Source organism: Lynx rufus, unplaced genomic scaffold (assembly GCF_022079265.1).
Source record: "Lynx rufus isolate CCGP_SWC_20201006 ecotype Redwood Valley unplaced genomic scaffold, mLynRuf1.p SCAF_2, whole genome shotgun sequence".
Classification (NCBI taxonomy): Eukaryota; Metazoa; Chordata; class Mammalia; order Carnivora; family Felidae; genus Lynx; species Lynx rufus.
The window spans coordinates 123,979,789-123,999,410 of record NW_025814834.1 but is presented as its reverse complement, the minus strand read 5'-3'; the positions used below and the strand labels follow the sequence as shown (position 1 = coordinate 123,999,410).

Below are 19,622 nucleotides of genomic sequence, written 5' to 3'. Positions count from 1 at the left end.
TGAGCGTCAGTGACGAGCTTGGGCTGAAGGAGCACAGAGACGTTCGGTTCTGGATGCGTGCCACCCAGGTAACCACAGATCCTAGATGGGAAAGCTTCGTGCCACTTCCCGTGGAATTTGTCAGAACGGATTTGTTTTGACTGGCACTGAACCATTCGACTTAATTTTCAAATTTCAAAAAAACAATGAATGTAAATTGGAACAATTATTTTGGTTTCTGAACTACCTTCAGGTTTAGTGTTTGCTCATGGACAGGCTGATCAAACAGAGAAAAAAGTCTCCCTTAATGGTCACTCACAGAGCTCCCGGCTCTAATTCATAATAATCATAACAAACCTTTGCATACTTAAAAATATTTGCCTCCTCCCCCTTGCCCTCCCCTTCCCCTCGCCCTCCCCTTCTCTCTCTTCCTTCCCTCCTCCTTTACCTCTAGATATATAGCTTGCTTATTCTTTTTTTTTTTTATTTTTTATTTTTTTTTTATTTTTTATTTTTTAATTTTTTTTTTTTCTCAACGTTTTTATTTATTTTTGGGACAGAGAGAGACAGAGCATGAACGGGGAGGGGCAGAGAGAGAGGGAGACACAGAATCGGAAACAGGCTCCAGGCTCCGAGCCATCAGCCCAGAGCCTGACGCGGGGCTCGAACTCACAGACCGCGAGATCGTGACCTGGCTGAAGTCGGACGCTTAACCGACTGCGCCACCCAGGCGCCCCTAGCTTGCTTATTCTTACACTTGGATTTCCCTGGGCCTTGCACAATGTCCTTTTTTTGTTCTTTTTTCATGTTTCAAAAATAACATGCCATCCTCTGTAAAGGAAGCCAGGGCTATTGGCTGGTCCTCAAAAAAGATGGATGGGAGTCAGCTGATTTCTATTGGTTTTAATCAGCCGTTTGGAGTTTAAGTCTGGGATGTGACATGAGAATAAATGCAGTTAATGAGACCACAAAGTTTTGGCCTCAGCAGCACAATTTTCTGATCCTCTGACCTGACTGGTTATAGATTACAATTAAAAATGCCTTGTAATTTTACAGTGTTTTGTGCTCTTCACAGAAGTTTATTTTATCTGGTTTTCATACCCTTAAGCCGCCATGGTTCTTTGTAGAGTTCTAGTTCTCAGGTTTGCAGACCAGCATGGCACTGGGTGGGGAGCATGTCTGCAGGGTACTGGAAGTTGGGAGAGACTAAGCTTGGGGTGAATTCCCTTGGACTGTGTTTTGGAGTGGTGAAGGCTTAGTAAGCCCAGAAGGGAATTTCTGGTCCTTTGTGGAGGCAGGGACTGTGTCTGTCCTGTTAATACTGTATCCCCAGTGCCTAGAATAGCACATGGCATAAGGTAGGCATCCAGGGAAAGTTGGCTCAGTATCTCCTTCCCTTGGTGGAGATGAGAGAAGGAAGCTAAAATGGACAGAATGGTGATTCACTCCCATCACCTGTGTCCCAAAATAGAGATTTCAATCAACAGTCTCGGGGAGGTTGTGGTTCCCAAATTGTTCCTATTTGTACGGGAGGATGAGCCTAGCTCTCTTTCCACTTCCCTTCTTGTGTCTGACAGGGAGGATGAGTTGTTAATTAGGTTAGTCACAGTTCAGAACACTGAGCCATATTTACTCATGGGTAGGACTTTGAGGACAATGGGCTGGTGTGTTTAGCAACCCACACAGGTTTGTGGGAGCTCATCTCTTTGGCCTTCTACAGCTGGCCAGAAGGTGGTAAGACCCTTCAGCCATGAAATTGGGGCAGTGTGTCAACTTATTAGGGGTTGTCCAATGGAGTTTCAGGCCCAAACCCAGTTAGATGTTTAGATAGAGGTATGTTGACCATGTATGTGCTATTTTTCCCTTGTGCTCCTATCTCTCTTAGGAACACACAGGAAGGAGGGCTGGCTGAGCCAAAGCAGGTCTCGAGAACCGCTGGACCCGTTGTCAGGACCGTAATAAGAGCCCCTACGTCACCCAGATCCACGTGTAGACGATCTTACTGTCCATTCTCCCTATTCTTTTTTTTTTTTTTTTTTTAACCTCCACCTCCAGGCTTGTCTACAATAGCTCTTGGAAAAAGGAGCATCGCATTAGTTTCCTGTGATTGCTGTTAACAAATTATCACAAAGTTGGTGGATTAACAACAGAAATGTATTCTCTCACAGTTCTGGAAGCCAAAAGTCTAACACCAAGTCAGCAGGGCGTACTTCTCCTGAGGCTCTCTCCTTGCCTGTTCCAGCTTCTGGTGGCTGCTTCATTTCTTGGCTTGTCTCTGCCTTACTCCAACCTCTTCCTCCGTCTTCTCCTAGCTTTTTCTGCTTCTGTGTGTGTCAGGTCTCCCTCCGCCTCCCTTTTATAAGGACACATATGATGGTCCTTGGCACTCACCCAGGTAATCCAGGATGGCATCTCCATCTCAAGGTCCTTAACTTACTTACATCTGCAAAGACACCTTTTCCAATCAAGGTAACATTCTAGGTTACAGAGATGCAGACCTGGTATCTCTGGGGCCACCACTCCTCCCACTATTAAGCAGTCTCCAAAATCTTGCTTTTACCTCTTTTTCCTCCTCCTTTCTCCCTTTAAAAAAGAGCCTGGTGTGTCCACAACTGAATTTCTTTGGGCAGGTTAGGCCCCCAGGTCTTGTTCTTGGGTACGGTGCTGAAAAGGACAAACAGCGCCTTATTTCTTCTAGTGATTGTGACATACTCTGAATTGGAATAAAAAACACAGGACTTCCAGGCTGGTTTTACATGACACCAACATCTGGATGAAAAGCTAAAACAAATGAAACAAACAAACAAAAAACCCAGCCAGTTAACCAGTTGCTTGTTTCCAAGCATCTAGATGTTGGGTCCTTGTATTGGGGGTGGAGGAAGTCTTGAGAAGAGGAGGAAGGTCACAGGTGGCCTGATGGCAGGATGTCAAGGGTCTGGAGTGGAGGGCACACTCTTAGGAGTGGGGGGAGATGAGAGGGAAGGAGGAGGGACTGACTACCGAGTGCAGACCCGCAGAAGTGTGTCCAAAAACTTGGGGTGGAGACAATCAGAAGACAGGAGTAGCTGCAAATGCCCGGATCCTGGTCCCTCCAGGCAGCCATATTAAAGATCAAAGGGAAAAAGTCCGTACATTCCAGAAGGAATCAGGCAGCCAAGCGCCAGTATGAAAGCATTCTTGACTGTCATAGCCTCGAGTGCGGCGAGCGGGCTCTGTGCTCTGCCCGCGGAGTAGAGAATGCTCCTTTCGTCTTCACGGGGTCTGAGCTGTGACCGGGATATTTTCAGTACAATCAAAACAAGATGCTTGGGTGCAGTGGCTCCTTCTTTGCTTCCCTGGGGACGTTTAGGGGCCTCTGGGAATAGGAGTATGAGAGGACCCTGTCTCTTTGGTTTCTGGCTTCTCAAGAGCAACTTAACCCATTTGCATTTAGGCCTAGGCTTTTGGGACAATGACCTGGTTGACAGCTCCTTTTCCATTTGGGACTTTCCTGAGAGCTCAGGACTCCAGGATCCTGATTTGAGGGTGCTGCTGAGCTCAGTGCCTGAGCACAGTGGGCCTGACAAAAGGATGGCAGGAAAGTTGCTTGGGTCTGAGCTCCTAGGCCTTTAGCCTGGGGTGGTGATGTGCTTTCTTTTCGTCTCAAACCACAGCGGCGACTCCTCCTCCTCCGCTGCCTGGCCTGGATTTTGGATTGGCTAATCGACGCGGACCATGTGATTTGGCCATAGCTCAGCTGAGGCCAGACATCCATTTGGGTCCTAGGAGTCAGTGCAGTTGGCGATTAAGGGCCCAGGCTGTGAATTTAGTGATCCTGCCACTTACTAGCTGAGTGGACTCAGACCTCTGCTTCTTTCTCTGTGGGAGTGTGAGGATGCCCACCTTTCAGGCTGTTTGTGAGGATTGCATAAGAGAAATTTGGAAAGCACTAGCTCAGTGAGTGACCTATAGTAAGTGCTCAATAGATGCTAGCTATTTTTTTGTGGCTATTATAAAAGCACTTCTCAGAGAACATCCATTTGCTCTCTTTCCCTCCTCTGGTCTCCCCCCACTTTCCTTTCCTAATAGGAGTCTACATCTGGGAACCAAAAACATGAGAGAGAGAGACAGAAAGAGACAGAGACACAGACAGAGACAGACAGATGATGGATGCTTCCAGAGATCCTCTCAACTTGGCTGGGAGCTTCTTTGTCCATGGTAAGCCAGTTTTGTTATGTTCTAAGGCAATTAACAACTTAAAAAAATATGTAAATTTTAATTAATGCAAAAATTATGAACCACTGTTAAGATTCCCAGGGAGGGGCGCCTGGCTGACTCAGTCGGTTAAGCATCCGACTTCAGCTTAGGTCACGATCTCGCAGTTCATGAGTTCGAGCCCCGTGTTGGGCTCTGTGCGGACAGCTTGGAGTCTGGAGCCTGCTTCAGATTCTGTGTCTCCCTCTCTCTCTGCCCCTCCCTCACTCATGCTCTGTCTCTGTCTCCCCAAAATAAATAAATGTTGAAAAAAATTTTAAAAAAAGATTCCCAGGTAGAGTTAAATCCAGTTGGTAGGTTACTATGCCTGCAAAATCCTGCCTTTCGTACAAGAAGTCAAGGCAAGAAGTGCAAGTGATGGGTATAATTGTAAACAAGGCCTTTGAAGATCATTTTCAGATCAAGAATCATCACCTATAAGAAGAGTGATAAAAAAAAAGATAAAAAAAAAAAAAAAGAAGAGTGATAAACAATGGGGCGCCTGGGTGGCTCAGTCGGTTAAGCATCCAACTCTTGGTTTCGGCTCAGGTTATGATCTCACAGTTCGTGAGTTCGAGCTGACAATACGGAGCCTGCTTGGGATTCTCTCTCTCCCTCTCTCTGCTCCTCCCCTGCTCTCTCTCTCTCTCTCAAAATAAATAAACTTAAAAAAATTAAAGAGAAGAATAAATAACATTTCAGACACTATAAATTTCTTTTCTTTTTTCCTCCCTGCCTCTCTCTCTCTCTCTCTCTCTCTCTCTCCCTCTCCCCCTCTCCCCCTCTCCCTCTTTCTTTCTTGCTTGCTTGCTTACTCTTCATGTGTGGCTCATGCCTACCTGATTTTGGAAATTCTAGTGAAAAATTCTAATGAAAAATTCTAATGCTTGGCCCATAGTAGGTGCTCAATAAAATTAGTTTGAATGAATTTCTTCCTTCCTTGGAAACATTTTTCTAAAATATTATTTTATATACCATGTAAGTTTTAATATTTTTCTAATTAAATTTTCTACTATAAGTGAACTTTTAGCTATTTCCTTCACCACCCTCCATGTTTATACATTGAAATGGAGAAAGTGCTTTTGGGTAGCACTGGACTTGGGAGCTAGGGACTGGAAGGGACAGGGCAATATATTTTCCTCTCCCCTCGGCTTCTCCACACATGTTAGCTTTATCCTGCCGTCACTGTGGAGATGCTTTCTAAGCTTTACTGGTCACATCATGGGAAAATTGGTCCCCCCCACCACTCCTGAGTCTTTACATCTTCCTTGCTCAAGCCTTTGGTCCAGACTGAGATTGGCATTTCTGAGCCCCTATTCAGAATTTCACAGAAGAGATTCAGACTGGCCCAGGTTAGGTCAGGGGCTCACCCCTGAACACTTGGCTGTGGCCAGGGCCACATGGCATAGACATAGCTGCCAGAAGTTCGTTCTTCCCACCCTACATGTGGCTGGCAACAAACTACATACAGTGTCAGGAAGACACATTTTGACTGAATTTGGTATGAGATGAAAGTTTTTGAGCAGTAAGCTACATGTGAGGAAGGTTAATCCGGTAGTAATGTCAGGAATGATCTCAGTGGTGAGAAGAATGATTTACTAGGCATTCTTCTAGCAGAATGGGGGAAGGGAATTGGAAGGCATTGGGGCCTTCAAGAATTCTCTGGTAATAGATTGCAATGGCCATGGAAGAGCTGCTTTTTCTACAATTGTACCCTAGGAGATGATACAGAAGCAGGTTGCGGTAAGGGGAAGAGAGGGGCAGACTAGGAGGACTTTTTGAGGAAGGGGAGAGAGTTCCTGGTAGGGCTTAGGGTAAGCAATGTGCTCAGCCTTGGGCCTGGACCTCCTTTTCATTGGGGCGCCCACAGAGGGCCTGGAGGAAGCACGTGGCTCCTGGAGACTGACAGAACCTGGCTCGTAAGCAGATCTCGTGGCCCCTGACATACTGTGAGGCCTGCCAAGCTTCACCTCTGTTGGAAGGCATTTCTCCTGGGGGAGGGCAGGTAAGCAGTGAGTCACTGACAGGGCAGCCCAGTAACACAGCTTGAATAAAACGTGAGAGAAGCTCTTGACTCATCGTGGCTGCTCTTGTCTGCTGAGTGTGTTGGTATAGACATAAACACACAGACGTACACATGCCCCCATACCCTCTCACACAGGAGGGCAGGTCCACAGGGGGTCAGGAGGTGACTCAGAAGGTAGCAACACAGATAACCTGCTGACTCACAGTTTTACACTCTTCAGCTCCCTCCTCCAACAGGGCCTGGGTTTGAAGGACAGGTGACTCACAGACTGACCCTTTCCTCTCTGGTCTGGTTTTTCTCAGTGCTACCCTTAGTTCTCCTGATCACCCCAACCTCTAGGGCATCCCTGGTGTGGAGGCCAATCCAGCCACGTCAGGTCCTCAGCCCCCTCATTCACTTGCTCATTGGGATTTCTGTTCCCTCAGCCTTTCCATTTCTCATCATTCAGTCAGTCAACAAGTATTTAATCAGAGTCCATGATGTGCCAGCTCCATGCTGGGTGCTGGGGATCCAGCCGTGCATAAGAAATGACCCCCGCCTCAGGGAGCTATGACCTCCTTAGGGGGGTTGTCCTGACTCACTTTCTGTGGAAGTTGGTCCAGTCAGGAAAGAGATACCTCTTCAAACGCCCCTGTCTCCATAGCTCCATGGAGCTCTTGCTTCTGGGTGGTGACTGGTGGGATCTCTAGTCTGGCCCAAGTGGCTGAATCCTTTCCCATGTACCTACTTCATATTTCTTGCCACCTGAAGAGAGTGATTCCTCTTCCTTCCATCAAATGTGTAGCAATTTGGGACTCTTTTGTAGGAAAAAGGCTGGGAATGTGTACAGAACCCCCCCCCCCCACACACACACACACTAGCCCCTAGCCCTGCTCCTAGACACTTGGTCACTGCCCATGGTCTTGCCCTGGGAGCAGCACTTGCTTCATTGACTGAACCTTAAGGTTTTGCATGTATTTGATAATCACAATGACTCTATGAGAAAGACTATTTGTCATCAGTTCATAGTATCATCATCGTCTTTCATCCCAAGAAACTTAGGCTAAGAGAGGTGAAATCCCATTGATCACACAGCTTATAAAGAGACACTCCTGGTCTGCCCAGAACCCATTGCTCTCAATGCTCGCATGTATCGGACAAAGAAAATGAAGGACTGAGGAGATTCCATAACTCCTGGAATAGTAGTAGGCCTGGGACTTGAACCCAAGCCTCCTTTCTGTCTGGTGCTCTTTCTCTGACATCACCTTTCAGCACTCTGACCAAGATTTACAGGAAGCTCTAAAGTCTGTGCAGTAGGGCATGAACTACAATGCAACTTTCATCCGTGCAAGTCTACACAGATGGGTTCCTCCTTCCTCAGACCTCCCCTCCCCCAGTGACGTCTTGCTTTCCACCCCAGGTCCCCTTGGGGCCCATCCTTCCCCACACTTTATTTATGTTGTCTTCTATTGTAAAGATCCTCGGTGTAAGTTACTTTCCAACAATGGCATTCGAGAGTGGAAAGTTGAACCATAAGTTTGGCTGGAAGAGCAAGCATTCTGTTCATCTGCAAACGTCCTCTTTCTCTCTCTTTTGGCACTCATGACTGTTTTTTTTTTTTTTTTCTTTTGTGGAAGAACCTGTGTTTGGCAGCATAGGCCTGTCAGCATCCTTGTAAACTACAGCTTCTCTTAGTGAAAGGCCTTGCATAGTGGGTGCTTAGTTTTCTTTCACGGGCTCCGAGGACTCTCCTTCTGGGAAGATCCGCAGTTCCCTTCCATTCTGCCTCGAGGTGGCAGGTGCTGCAGGCAGGCTTCGTTCCTGAACCTACTCTGAGTCCCGACCTGAGCACTTGAATGGCAGTGAGACTTTGGAAAAAATACTCAACAGCTTTGAATCTTGATTTCCTCAGCTGTAAGACGGGCATCTTGAGGAACACGCAAGGAAAGGAGAATGAAGGCATCTCACACGCAAGATGGTCCAGATGCCCCCTGGAAGAGGCATCTTCGTCTTCAACAGATTGAGGACAGTTGGCTGCCATTCACTGCTTGCGAAGGTAAAAAGGCTTAAACTTCAGGTAAACCCCACAGTGATCTCTTTGGTACCCACATATTTATGACATAATCGTTCTCTTGCTGGTCTCTGTGTGTTTTTCTCCAGTGACGTGGTGGGAGACGGTTTGGGGTGCTGTTACCTGTCTGTGGGGAGAAGTAGGCCAGAATGGGAGGCAGTGTGGCTGGAGGGCCCCGGTCCTTCCCCAGATGCCATTTGCCGGTGGTCCTGAGACTTTGGGCAGGACGTTATCTTCAGTTTTTTCCTCTATAAAGTGACAGGAAGCCTGAACCCTTTGTCGGGCTGATGAGCAATGAAACGAGATAGCCTTGGGAGGAGCATTTTGTGCAGTGCCTAGTATGGAGTGAGTGCTGCGGATCAAATTGGCATAATTTTGGAGGGTCCTTGTTTCAAGGGTATTTTTATTTTGTTTATGAGGCAACATCTTCTTGTAGGAACCTCCCCAAAGAAGTGATTCCCCCTCAAGTTATTCCTTGAAGGTCCCCCTGAAATGTTTCCAGTTGGCTGGGCCATGTTTCTGATTTCGGAAATAGAGGCTCTTCTCAGCAAGAGGGTCCCTGTGCGTGAGGACCCTGGCCTATGTAATCAAGCATTGCTTGTTGTCAGTCCCCTCCACTTTTTCTGGAGCTTGAGGATTCATAATCTTTACCTTGATATGACCTTGCAGCACAGAATTTGGTCCATGGTGTGTTGCTCATTCTGGACCCCACCTGGGATTGGGGGAGAGAATAGGGTTTATTTTCAAAATGTCCCCATACTGTACATGCTGTTTCCTCTGCCTGGAACAGTTTTTGTCTTCTCATCTCCTCTGGTAAATGTCTAGCCATCATTTAGGAGGGGTGAGTGTGTGTATGTGTGTATGTGTGTATGTGTGTGTTTGTACAAACTTCTCTGGGCCATCCTCAGCGAATTCCATGGCTCTCTTCTCTGCGTACCCATAATGCTCCTCTCACACCTCTATGACGCATCTGTTGTGCACTGTGCACGGAGGCCCTGCCTACTATCCGCTTTCTCTCTCACCTGTACTCGCATTTTATACTCGAGTCTTACTGTGTTGCCTATAGTTTTACAAAGTGCGGGGCCTCCTCTCAGTTCTGTGACAGCATTGTGTGCCCCTCCCCTGTGTCCCACCCCCATGTGGTGAGCCCCTGCTCATCGTTGGGAGTCTGTTGAACACCCCCTGCTCCGAAAAGATGTCCCTGAACACCCACGTCTGGGTGGCCCTCCTGTGGGCTTCAAGGACACCTTGTCATGGTCCCTGTCACACACACTGAGTGGTCGCTTTCTGCTTTCATCTCTTTGTCCCTGCTGGACGGTGCGCATCTCAGGGGAAGGGGCCATATATCTTGTTCCTTATTGTATCTCTGAACCAGCCCAGGCCTGTAGTAGTTGCTCATCGTATTAAACGATCACATCCATTTTCATTGAGAGGAGGGAGCTTGTCTTCATTATCTTCATGTCTGCAGTGGTTAGCACAGGCCTGGCTCACGAGAGTGCCTCATCAAGGCTGGCTTACGGCATCGACTCTGAGGCCCTGTTGCAGTGAGCTCCAAAGCTCCTTCTTCCTGGATAATCAGATTTCTCTTTTAGCATCAGAGCACTAAGAAGCTGGAAGGGGTCCCTGAGGCCCATCTCCTCACAGAAAGTTCCAGCTCCCTCCTCTCTCCCTGGCAGGTGGTCCTGCAACACCTTCCCTCCCTCCTCAGCACTTCCACTCGCCCCCCGCCCAACACCTAGCTGAGTGGTTATTGGCAATTCATGTAATGTTTCTGGGCCTTTCTTCAGGCTTAGACTCACTCTGGTTGTACTTAAGAACATGAATTGGCGTTGTCCAATGTTAGCAAATGTTCGCCCAGATCTGGCTGTTGCAGACCTGTCTCTGTCCCCTTCATCTGATCAATATGTTGAGCACCCAGGTCAATGGGAGTCACCCCGTGAGTTCCTGGCCCATTTATTAAAAATGTGGAACAGTTTAAGTTCTTGCTGCCTTGACTGGAAGTCGTTGAGCACATGTTGTTTCCAGCAGGCTCTGGGGCTAGGAGGTCAAGTTTCAGATGCGATTAATTCAGTGTAAAGGTGAGCCTGCCAGGCCTGGAATAAAGAAGAACTGACAGCTGATTTACGATGTGGCTTTTAAACAAATCACCCCTAAAACCCAACTCGTTTCATTATGGAAGGGGCTCAATTTGTATTAAAGTGTCATCCTTGGCCCCTGTAGTCAGCAGCTGGTGGAAAGAAATGGGATTTCAGCGATTCCAGAAAGTGTCTCCACAATGTTTGGCAAAAGCAATGCTGGTGCTCAGGTCCCTCTTACATTTACTTAATGACAAAACATGCTGTTGGCACCTGGGAGCGTGTGCGACTGAACAAAAATAGCTCTGGGAGGCCCCGTCCTTGTCCTTGGGGCTGAGGGTGATCCAGGATGTGCGAAGGCCCCCACGCAAGCTGCCTTTTTGTGCTGGTTGACCTGCTGTGGTTTCTGTCCCCAGAATAGGGAACAGGGATAGCGACAGGTCCAGAGAGGAAGCTTCCCTCTGCTTTTGGGAAGCAATGCCTATCTGGGAGCGTCCATAGGACACTTTCCCTAATTAACGCATTTCAGTTCACTGCGTCCCATGCAGTAAATAGAAAGCCTGCATTAGTGTCCAGGAAATACAGAATGTGACTAAACCTTCTCCTAATTCTGGCACTGACTTCCAGGTATTTCAGTGTTTAATGACACACCATCTTGTTTCTCTTTGCCCTTCCTGTTCCAAAGATGACACGGAACATTTTGGCGCCGTTCAGGAGCGCTGGGCTCAGGTGGAGCCCCGAGGGTGGCGGTGTAAAGAGAGGCTCTCGCAATAGCGACTTGCATTTTCATGGCTTTTGGTCTTCCTGTCCCCGTCCCAATAACAATGACTAAGCGGCAGAGGAGGTGGAGTCATTTCTGAATCCCAGACAGGCCGCCCCGGGGGGCTCCTCGTTAGTGGTCAGTCCAGCAGTGGCTGGCGGGCGCGGAGAGCGAGCCATCTGTGTGTACGTAAGAGGGCAAAACTTGGAGCAAGAGGCCCTGAAAAAGGGATTGTGACCGTGGAAGGAAACCCCACCGTGATGTGGGTGCCGATTTAGCTGGACAGGGCTGGGTACCAAGCACGTTCACGTCCTGGGTTTCCAGGCTGAGCTCGGCAATCTGTTGGGCCCGAGGCGGATGTGAAATAGAAGATTGCTCCTGGGATTGGCAGCCCTCTCTCTGGGTGCTTGCACACAAAACGTCTGGGAGCATCTGGAACCATGAGCCAGAGATGCCAGCTTCTCTTGGCTGGGCAAGTGGCTTCCCGGACTTTGGAACTGCAGTCCATAAAAGGAGAATTTATGAACAAACAAGGAAACCGATCTCTCTTCTGCAACATTAAAAAATATTCTCAATGTGAAGTCTTTATTGCTGCCTTTTTTTTTCTCGTAACCCAGTCCAATTCAGTGAATACACTATAGTTCCAAATTTCTGTCACCTACCACCTCACCTGCTGAGCCCCTCCAGCAAGGTCTTTGTGTTTCTTATTTTACATGCATCACATAAGGCCCACTGTTTGGGGGTATTTATACTTAGATCTATGTCCTTGGTATGGTTTCATGGAAAGAATTTGAACTTTGGGGCCAGACAGATCCAAATTTAAATCCAAATCCAACTTTTCAATGGTTGTGTGAGCTTGAAAATCAACTTAACTTTTCCTAGCCTGGTTTTCCTTGTATGTAAGGTAGAGACAGTTTCTATTTCAGGGTGCAGTGGGGATTACGTGGGGCAATGCATTATAATTCCAATGTAGGAGGAGGCCTGGGGGAGGGCAGGCCTTATACTCTATGTTGGTAACCATCTCTCCACCAAGCCTGTTTGCAGTTTGCTTAAGGGAACACTGTATTATGTTTATTTCTGTATCTCTCAACACTCAACCCATGCTTTGTATATACTGATACTCCAATAAATAGTGAATGAACTAATTTTATTTTGAAGTCAAAGTGGTGTGAGGAAGGGATTCAAGGGCAGTAAAAGGGACATCTGACTGGGTCAGAGCCTCCCTACTCAAAGTGTAGTGCATGGGTCACCAGAGAACTAATAAAAATGCAGAATCTTGGGGTGCCTGGGTGGCTCAGTTGGTTAAACAGCAGGACTCTTGATTTTGGCTCAGGTCATGATCTCACAGTGGATGAGATCAAGCCCAGAGTCGGGCTCTGTGTTGACGGTGCGGAGCCTGCTTGGGATTGTCTCTCTCCTTCTCTCCCTCTGCCCCTTCCCTGCTCACTCTCTCTCTCTCTCTCTCAAAATAAATAAACATTAGAAAATACAGAATCTCTTGTTCTCGTTTCAGTAGCACATATACTAAAACTGGAACGATACAGAGAAGATTAGTGTGGCCCTTGCACAAAGATGACACACAAATTCGTGAAGCTTCCATATTTTTTCAATAATAACCAAGTTATGGAAAGAGCCTAAATGTCCATCAACTGATGAATGGATAAAGAAAATGTGGTTTATATATACAATGGAATACTACTTGGCAATGAGAAAGAATGAAATCTTGCCATTTGCAGCAATGTGGATGGAACTAGAGGATATTATGCCAAGTGAAAGAAGTCAGTCAGAGAAAGACAGATATCATATGTTTTCACTCATACATGGAACTTGAGAAACTTAACAGAAGACCATGGGGGAAGGGAAGGGGGAAAAATAGTTACAGAGAGGGAGGGAGGCAAACCATAAGAGACTCTTAAATACAGAGAACAATCTGAGGGTTGGTGGGGGGGGTGGGGAAGAGGAGAAAATGGGTGATGGGCATTGAGAAGGGCACTTGTTGGGAGGAGCACAGGGTGTTGTATGTAAGCGATGAATCACGGGAATCCACCCCAAAACCGAGAGCACACTGTATACACTGTATGTTAGCCAATTTGACAATAAATTATATTTAAAAAAAATACAGAATCTCAGGCCACACCCCAGACCTACTGAACCAGAGTCTGAAGGTTAACCTGTTGCCCAGGTGATTCATGTGCACGTTAACGTGTGAGAAGCTCTGTTGTCAATAAATGAAGGAGTAAGAATTAGGAAGCTAGCAAAATAATTTGCTAGGACCTACTGGTTTTATTTAAAGGGAACATTTGGGGTGCCTGGGTGGCTCAGTCAGTTGAGCGCCTGACTCTTGATTTCGGCTCAGGTCATGATGGCAGGGTTGTGGGATCAAGCCCCATGTCAGGCTCTGTGCTGAGCATGGAGCCTACTTGAGGTTCTCTCTCTCTCTCTCTCTCTCTCCCCCTCACTCTCTCCCTCACTCTCTCTCTCTCTCTGCTTGCCCCTCTCCCCCATTCACTCTCTTTCTCTTTCTAAAAAAAAAGAATAAAAAAAATTTTAAAGGAAAATTCTATTCACAATGAAATATAACACTAAGAATTTTAAGTCTGATGGCAGCTTTCCTCCACTTTCAGAAGACCCTGTCCCTGGTGGTTAGTCCATGGCCACAGACGGAACTGCCCCTGGACTTCCCTTTCCCCTCGGAGCCCCAAGCACCCATCCTTTGTGCTGTGCTCTCAGGAGGCCGTGTCATCCCTGATGGCCACCTCCTCTCCGAGGCTCTGTGAGTCGGCTTGCTGCCCAGGGTCTCCTGGCTTGGCGCCATGGCCTGGGACACACTCAGTCACCACAGCTGTCTGTCTGCCTGAGCGCCAAGCATGGGGACCTTGCTCAGCTCTGCACAGAACACCCATTGTTTCTGTTTGGATCGTTGCCCTAAATTCGGTTCGTTGGAAAGTGCTTGAGAGGATCTGTCCTCTCGCATCCACTTTTCAGAGTTGTGGTGTGTACCTGGAGAATGGCATAGACCCACTTCTTCCAAAACAGGGTGAACTTTTGTTTGTCCTTCCCACTGGCACAAACCGTGCAAGCGTGTGGTCTTTCTCGCCTTCCTCTTTGGACTTAGGCTTGGTAAATAAGGCATCCACGCGGGGTCTAAATCATGCCGCTGTCTATGCAACCTGCCTTCCATGGGGGTGGGAGCAAAGCGCCTGTGGGTTCTACTTCTAAAATATGCTTCCAGTCATGTTCCTTCTCTCCACCCCCCTCAGGCGCCACCTGGCGGGCCACCACCCTCCCCGGTACCCTCCTAACTGGGTCCCTGCAGGCTAACTCTCCACACAGGCAGCCAGAGAATTTTTTCTTAAAACATAAATTAGATAATGTCTGTTTCCTGCTTAGAGGCTTCAATGTCTCCCCACAGCGCCGCTCTCCAGTCTCCTCTTGGGGACCTCGGGGTGCTGTCTGTCTCCCGCCCTCCCTTCTGTCACCTCTGCCCATCCAGTGCTCCCTAATCAGGCTGGTCTTTCACTTCCTGCACCCACGAGGCCCTGTCAGGTTACAGCTGGGCCGACCCATCCTCAGACAGGCCTTCCAGTCCACCCCAGCTAAAAAAGTCACCTGACTCTTATTCTCTATGCCACTCATCACTTTTCATTTGTTGGCTTTCTTTTTTGGCCGTCTCCTCTGCTAGACCGTAAGCCCCACGAAGGCAGGGAGGGTGTCTCACCATTGTGTCTCCTGTGTCTGCACCGGGGCCTGGCATATGCCAGGAACTCACTAAACGGCTGCCAAGTCGAATGAATGAACCCACTGTGTGCTCAGCATTTTCACCCCAAATCCCCTATCTGCCATCCAGAGGCACCTTCTTCACTCCTCTGGGCTTTCTCCGGCAGGTGGATAGACTTGTTTCACGAAGCCTTCCTAACGCACCCTAGCCCAGAGTCATCTTCTGTCTTAGAATCTACTGTGGTACCACTCACCACGCAATCTCTCCTCTCTCATACGTCCCCCGTACACGCACGCTGACACGCTCACTTATAGTTACACCTGTTCTCTCTGTGTTGGCTAGACTTTATTCCTCTGAGAGAGGAGGTGGGGACGGTGGGTAAGCTTGGGCTCTGGAGCCACACCGCTTGAGTTTGAATCTTGCCTCTGTCAATTACTTGTTGGGCACCTGACAAATTCTCTGTGCTTCAGTTTTCTTATCTGGAAAGCAGGGACAATAGCAGAACCTTCCTTACATGGTTGTTGTGAGAATTAAAAAGCCTAAAACATGTAAAAAATACAAAGAACAATGCTAGGCATGTAGTAAGTGCTATATAAGGGTTAGGTATTATTATTATTATTTAATTGAGGAAGAAACCAAGGACCAAAACATGATTTTGCCCTGTGACGTTCTCCTGGAACTGGGCTTCGAATCCACAGAGTTTCCCTAGACCAAGAACCTTTCCACCTTCACCATGGCTGCTAGAGGCTTCCTTTGGGACCATATCCCTGGGGTCTCCTAGGGCTCGGTCATGGATACATGTCAGTGAAAAAGAAAAAGCAATTCAGGTATTGAGCAAAATCATATGTTCATTCAGCAATTTACATCATTCTTCCCTGCTGGCTCCTCAGCTGGAAACGAGAGGACAAGCACTGGCCATGGTCCCCAGGACGGGCTTCCAGTACAGGTCCATCGAGTGACGCACCTGAAGAGAGGGCCCTACCCAGCTGTGGTGTCAGGGCCAGGTGCGAGGAGTCCTTTCCTTGCGCCCAGCCTCCCCTCCCTCCATCTGCCCTTCTGTCTGCCAACTTCTTGCCATCCCTGCCCTCACGGTGGAATTAAGTCTTCTTTTCGTATTTGTCTTAAGTTGTACATCTCACCTTGTCTCCGTCTTTCACCACATTTTCTGCCCTTCCCCCAGCCCTTCCCGCAGCGAAGCCTGTGGAGCTGACTCATGCTTCCCAGGGCTCGGAGCCTTCCCTATGTTAGGGATCATCTGGGGCACAGGTTTATCAGGCCTTTCTCCTGCCTTCTGGATGCAGGTGCTTTTACAAGCACTCCTAGTGACTTGTCTTTAGGGAAGCTGGGGAGTCCCCGCCCAGGGCTTAACTCATGTTCCTTCTCCACAAAATCTCCACGGTTCTCCCCCAGCCCAGGCTGCATTGAACGCCTTGACCTGGTGACGACTCTGGTTGTGGTTCTCTGTGTTGCTATCTAACCCTCCACAATCCATAGCTCTTCTGCTCATGCAATAGAAATTTCTTGACAGTAAGCATCACGTTTTCTCTCACACAGTGGACCCTCAATACATAGTTGGTTGAAGTTCTACTTTTTCCCTCTCGTTGTATTCATTTTGGATGAACACTGGAATGGTTTTACCTACACACCATCAAAAGGCAGTGAGGGAAGAGACTTCGAGATACATTAAGCAAAAGAGGGGCAGTGTTCATTGTGATTAAACACGTCTCACACGCTGCGGTCTGGATTACTTGCTGATGCCTACAGGAGAAGATCCATGGACGGAGCTGGGTTGGGTTTCTTGTCTGAAGAACTATTTCCATTCCCAGCTCCAACGTGAGCTATGTGTGTGACCCTAGGGAGATGTGTCAGCAATCCCAGCCTCAGTTTCTTCACTGTAAAAAGAAGGTTAAGACCCTATATCATTGGGATGGTTGTGAGGGTAAACGAGATACCAAGTACGAAATCACTCTGTAAACTGTAAAGTGCTGTGGCGATGGTAGTAATTACCCTTAGTCGTCCCTAGAGTTGGTTTTCCAGCTCACCTGTTTTCTTCATAGCCTGGCAGCTTTCCTACCTGGGGCATGTGACTAGAATTTAAATGCCATGCTAGGGAGCCCAGAAAATCTACTTCCCAGCAAGAGCTGTAAAACATCCCATCCTAATCGAGAGAGACAAAGAGGAACAATGACTCAGAGGCAGCTCCAGGGGAGCGGCCAGCTCAGACAGGAGACTCCTCAGACCTCAAAACGTCTTCTTACATGGGTGTGCCAGAGAATGTGAGCAGACCCATTGTAAGCTTTGGTCGTTCAGGGAGAAACTTGGAAACCAGACTATGATTGGATGGGTGTTTAACATCACTGAGAATGAACAAGATTGTCAGATGGTAACACTTAAAATCTGAACAATAACAATAAAAAGACAATAAAGGCATTACAGCGAAAGGGGACTGTTGTCCCGTAAATGAACTCTTAGAAAATCAGATTTTTCTGAATTTGATAAGAATGTATCAGAGGAGGAAGTTTGCAGAGTTCCGTGGGCTCTGGCGGGGCTGGGCTGAACGTGTGAGAAGAAAGCAACAGATTTAAAAAATCTGTACAAACACCAATAGAAATAAACTTGTAACTTGTTGCGACGCACCCACATCGTTAGAGACTCTGCCCTTAACATCTCTCTTTTAAATCTGACTCCAGGAAATAGATTTGGAACTGGATCAATCCCATCCTCGACTCTGCCATCCTTCTGTCAGAATTATAAACAGAAGATGATTACAGCACATCCTGCATGTGCCTTCCATGTGGCTCCAGTCTCGGCCTCACAAACGCAGCGAGTAAACACTCTCCAAGTGCAGTTCTGAGGCGTCGCCCATGTGGTTCGCTCTCGAAGCGGGGGGAGGCCGGGAGGCTGGGCCCCGGGGGGCGGCTGCCCTGGGAGCTACCAGCCTTTTCCCTTCTCCTGGTGGCGGACAGGAGGTGGCGGACCCTTCCTTCAGTGCTTTGCGTGGTGGGGTGGGGTGGGGGAGGCTACAAAGGACGGTTGGAAACGTTTTCTTTTCTTTCTTTCTCTTTTAAAAATCCTTTTCATTCCATCCCATTCCTGGAAAACCACAATCCCCCCAGCAGTCTCCGAGTCCTTCGGTTTTGAAAAACACACATTTTGTCTGCTACCCTTTGCTTCTGTGGATCTGTTTCGAGCAGCAATTACTTTCCGTGTAAATGAGTATGGAGCTGAGGCTTTCATTAATGTGTCAGGACGCCAGGCTCCTGTGGTTTGACACCATTTAAATATACAAATTGTTAACTTTATGATTTTTTGACAAATTTCTCCCCTCTCCCGAATCTCATATGAATCTCATTTTCCAAGGAACTGACCAAGGAACTCTGACCTCTTGCCTCAGTCGTTTGAGGGCCTCTGGTATTTTTTTCTTGGCCTGCTACTCTTGAGATCCGAAGGTGAATTGAACTTCAAAGGGCAGCAAGCCAGATGTCTTCTGTCCCCACGAAGGGCTGGTTTCCTCTCATTTGTCTGCGTTCTGTGTGCGTGAATTCAGGTCGGTGTCTTTCCCCTGGGCCTCCCCTGCTCCCAGCTCTGCCCCCAGGTCAAGTTCCTTGTTATTTGTGCTGCTCTGGCATGAGTGTGTGCATGCATGTGTGTGTTCCCCATCAGCACCAGAGGACGCCGGGCTCGCACTGTCCAATTCAGCAGGCCGTAATTCACGTGGTTCATGTTGATTCGTACTGAGCGCTTGAAATGTGGCTTCTGAACGGAGAGGTGCTCTCAGTAAAAGACGCACTCGATGTCAAAGATTTAGTACGAAAAATAAAGCGTAACATGTCTCAATATGCTTTTATATGGATTACACACCGCATTGATAATATCGCGGATAGATTGGGTTAAACTAAATATGTTATCCATATTAATTTCACCTCTTTTTAAAGCGTGGCCACAAGATCATGTAAAATGACATATGTGGCTCACGTAACATTTCTGTGGGACGGTGGTCATCTGGACCGATGATGGAGACTTTGAGATGCATTAGCCGAGTCACAGGCTTTGTCTGCACTTGCGCTGGTAACCTGCAAATGTTAAGGCTCTGCGTGATGAGTAGGTAGGCTTTCAACAATCACGTTCCATAACTTGGAACTGCGGAGACACTCTGTCTTCATGTGTACCTTCAGGATGCCACATCGAGTCAAGTTTCTCAGGTGATCCCTCTTCCCTGGCCAGGCTGATGTCCTGTGCATGTCCTCGTGTGTGGCATAGAGAGCCTCGTGCTCACTGGCCTGGGGCTGGACGGAGGCTGCTGGTGCCTCAGACCTGGCTGCAGGCCCCCAGTATACCATGAGTATGTTTGTCCTAGGCAGTATCCAATCACTTGCCACCAAGTCTGGGCTGGATCACTTCTCTTTGACCTTGACATGTTTAGGATGCAGCTCAGCAGGAAAGGACTTTAAAGATTAGGTAGTCTAATCTTTCCATTTTACAAAAGAGGGCACTAAGACTCAGCCGTGTGGGACGAGAGGGTGGTTTTTATGAGCTTTAGACGTTGGCAGCAGAAGTTGCAAGTTCAAATCCTAGCTCTGCCACTTCTTAGCCAGGAGAACTTGGGTAGGTTAGTTGAACATTTCTGGGTTCAGTTTAGATGCCTGTCTAATTAAATGAGGATCATCATATCTCTCTCAAGGAATTGTTGTAAGAATGAAATAAAAGATGCTTGTAAATGCCATGGACTAAATATTTGGGCCTCCTCTCCCCCCATATTCATATATTATTAAACCTACCCC

General features: G+C 47.7%; 1 long non-coding RNA gene and 1 other non-coding gene across 5 annotated transcripts in view; both read left to right on the top strand.

The window, feature by feature from the left end:
• The window catches only part of LOC124514953 (uncharacterized), a 131,299-nt gene that overhangs the window by 89,094 nt on the left and 22,583 nt on the right, over positions 1-19,622 (top strand). For 3 of the 4 annotated variants that reach the window (XR_006962700.1, XR_006962699.1, XR_006962698.1), the window contains 3 exons: positions 4,048-4,176; positions 8,130-8,273; positions 17,532-18,678. This is a non-coding gene — a long non-coding RNA (uncharacterized LOC124514953). Of the gene's footprint in view, positions 1-4,047; positions 4,177-8,129; positions 8,274-17,531; positions 18,679-19,622 lie in introns of those variants that run through there. The other variant, XR_006962701.1, reaches the window with a different exon arrangement.
• Positions 12,624-12,730, top strand: LOC124516717 (U6 spliceosomal RNA). Its single transcript, XR_006963126.1, has one exon. It is a non-coding gene; the product is annotated as a U6 spliceosomal RNA (small nuclear RNA).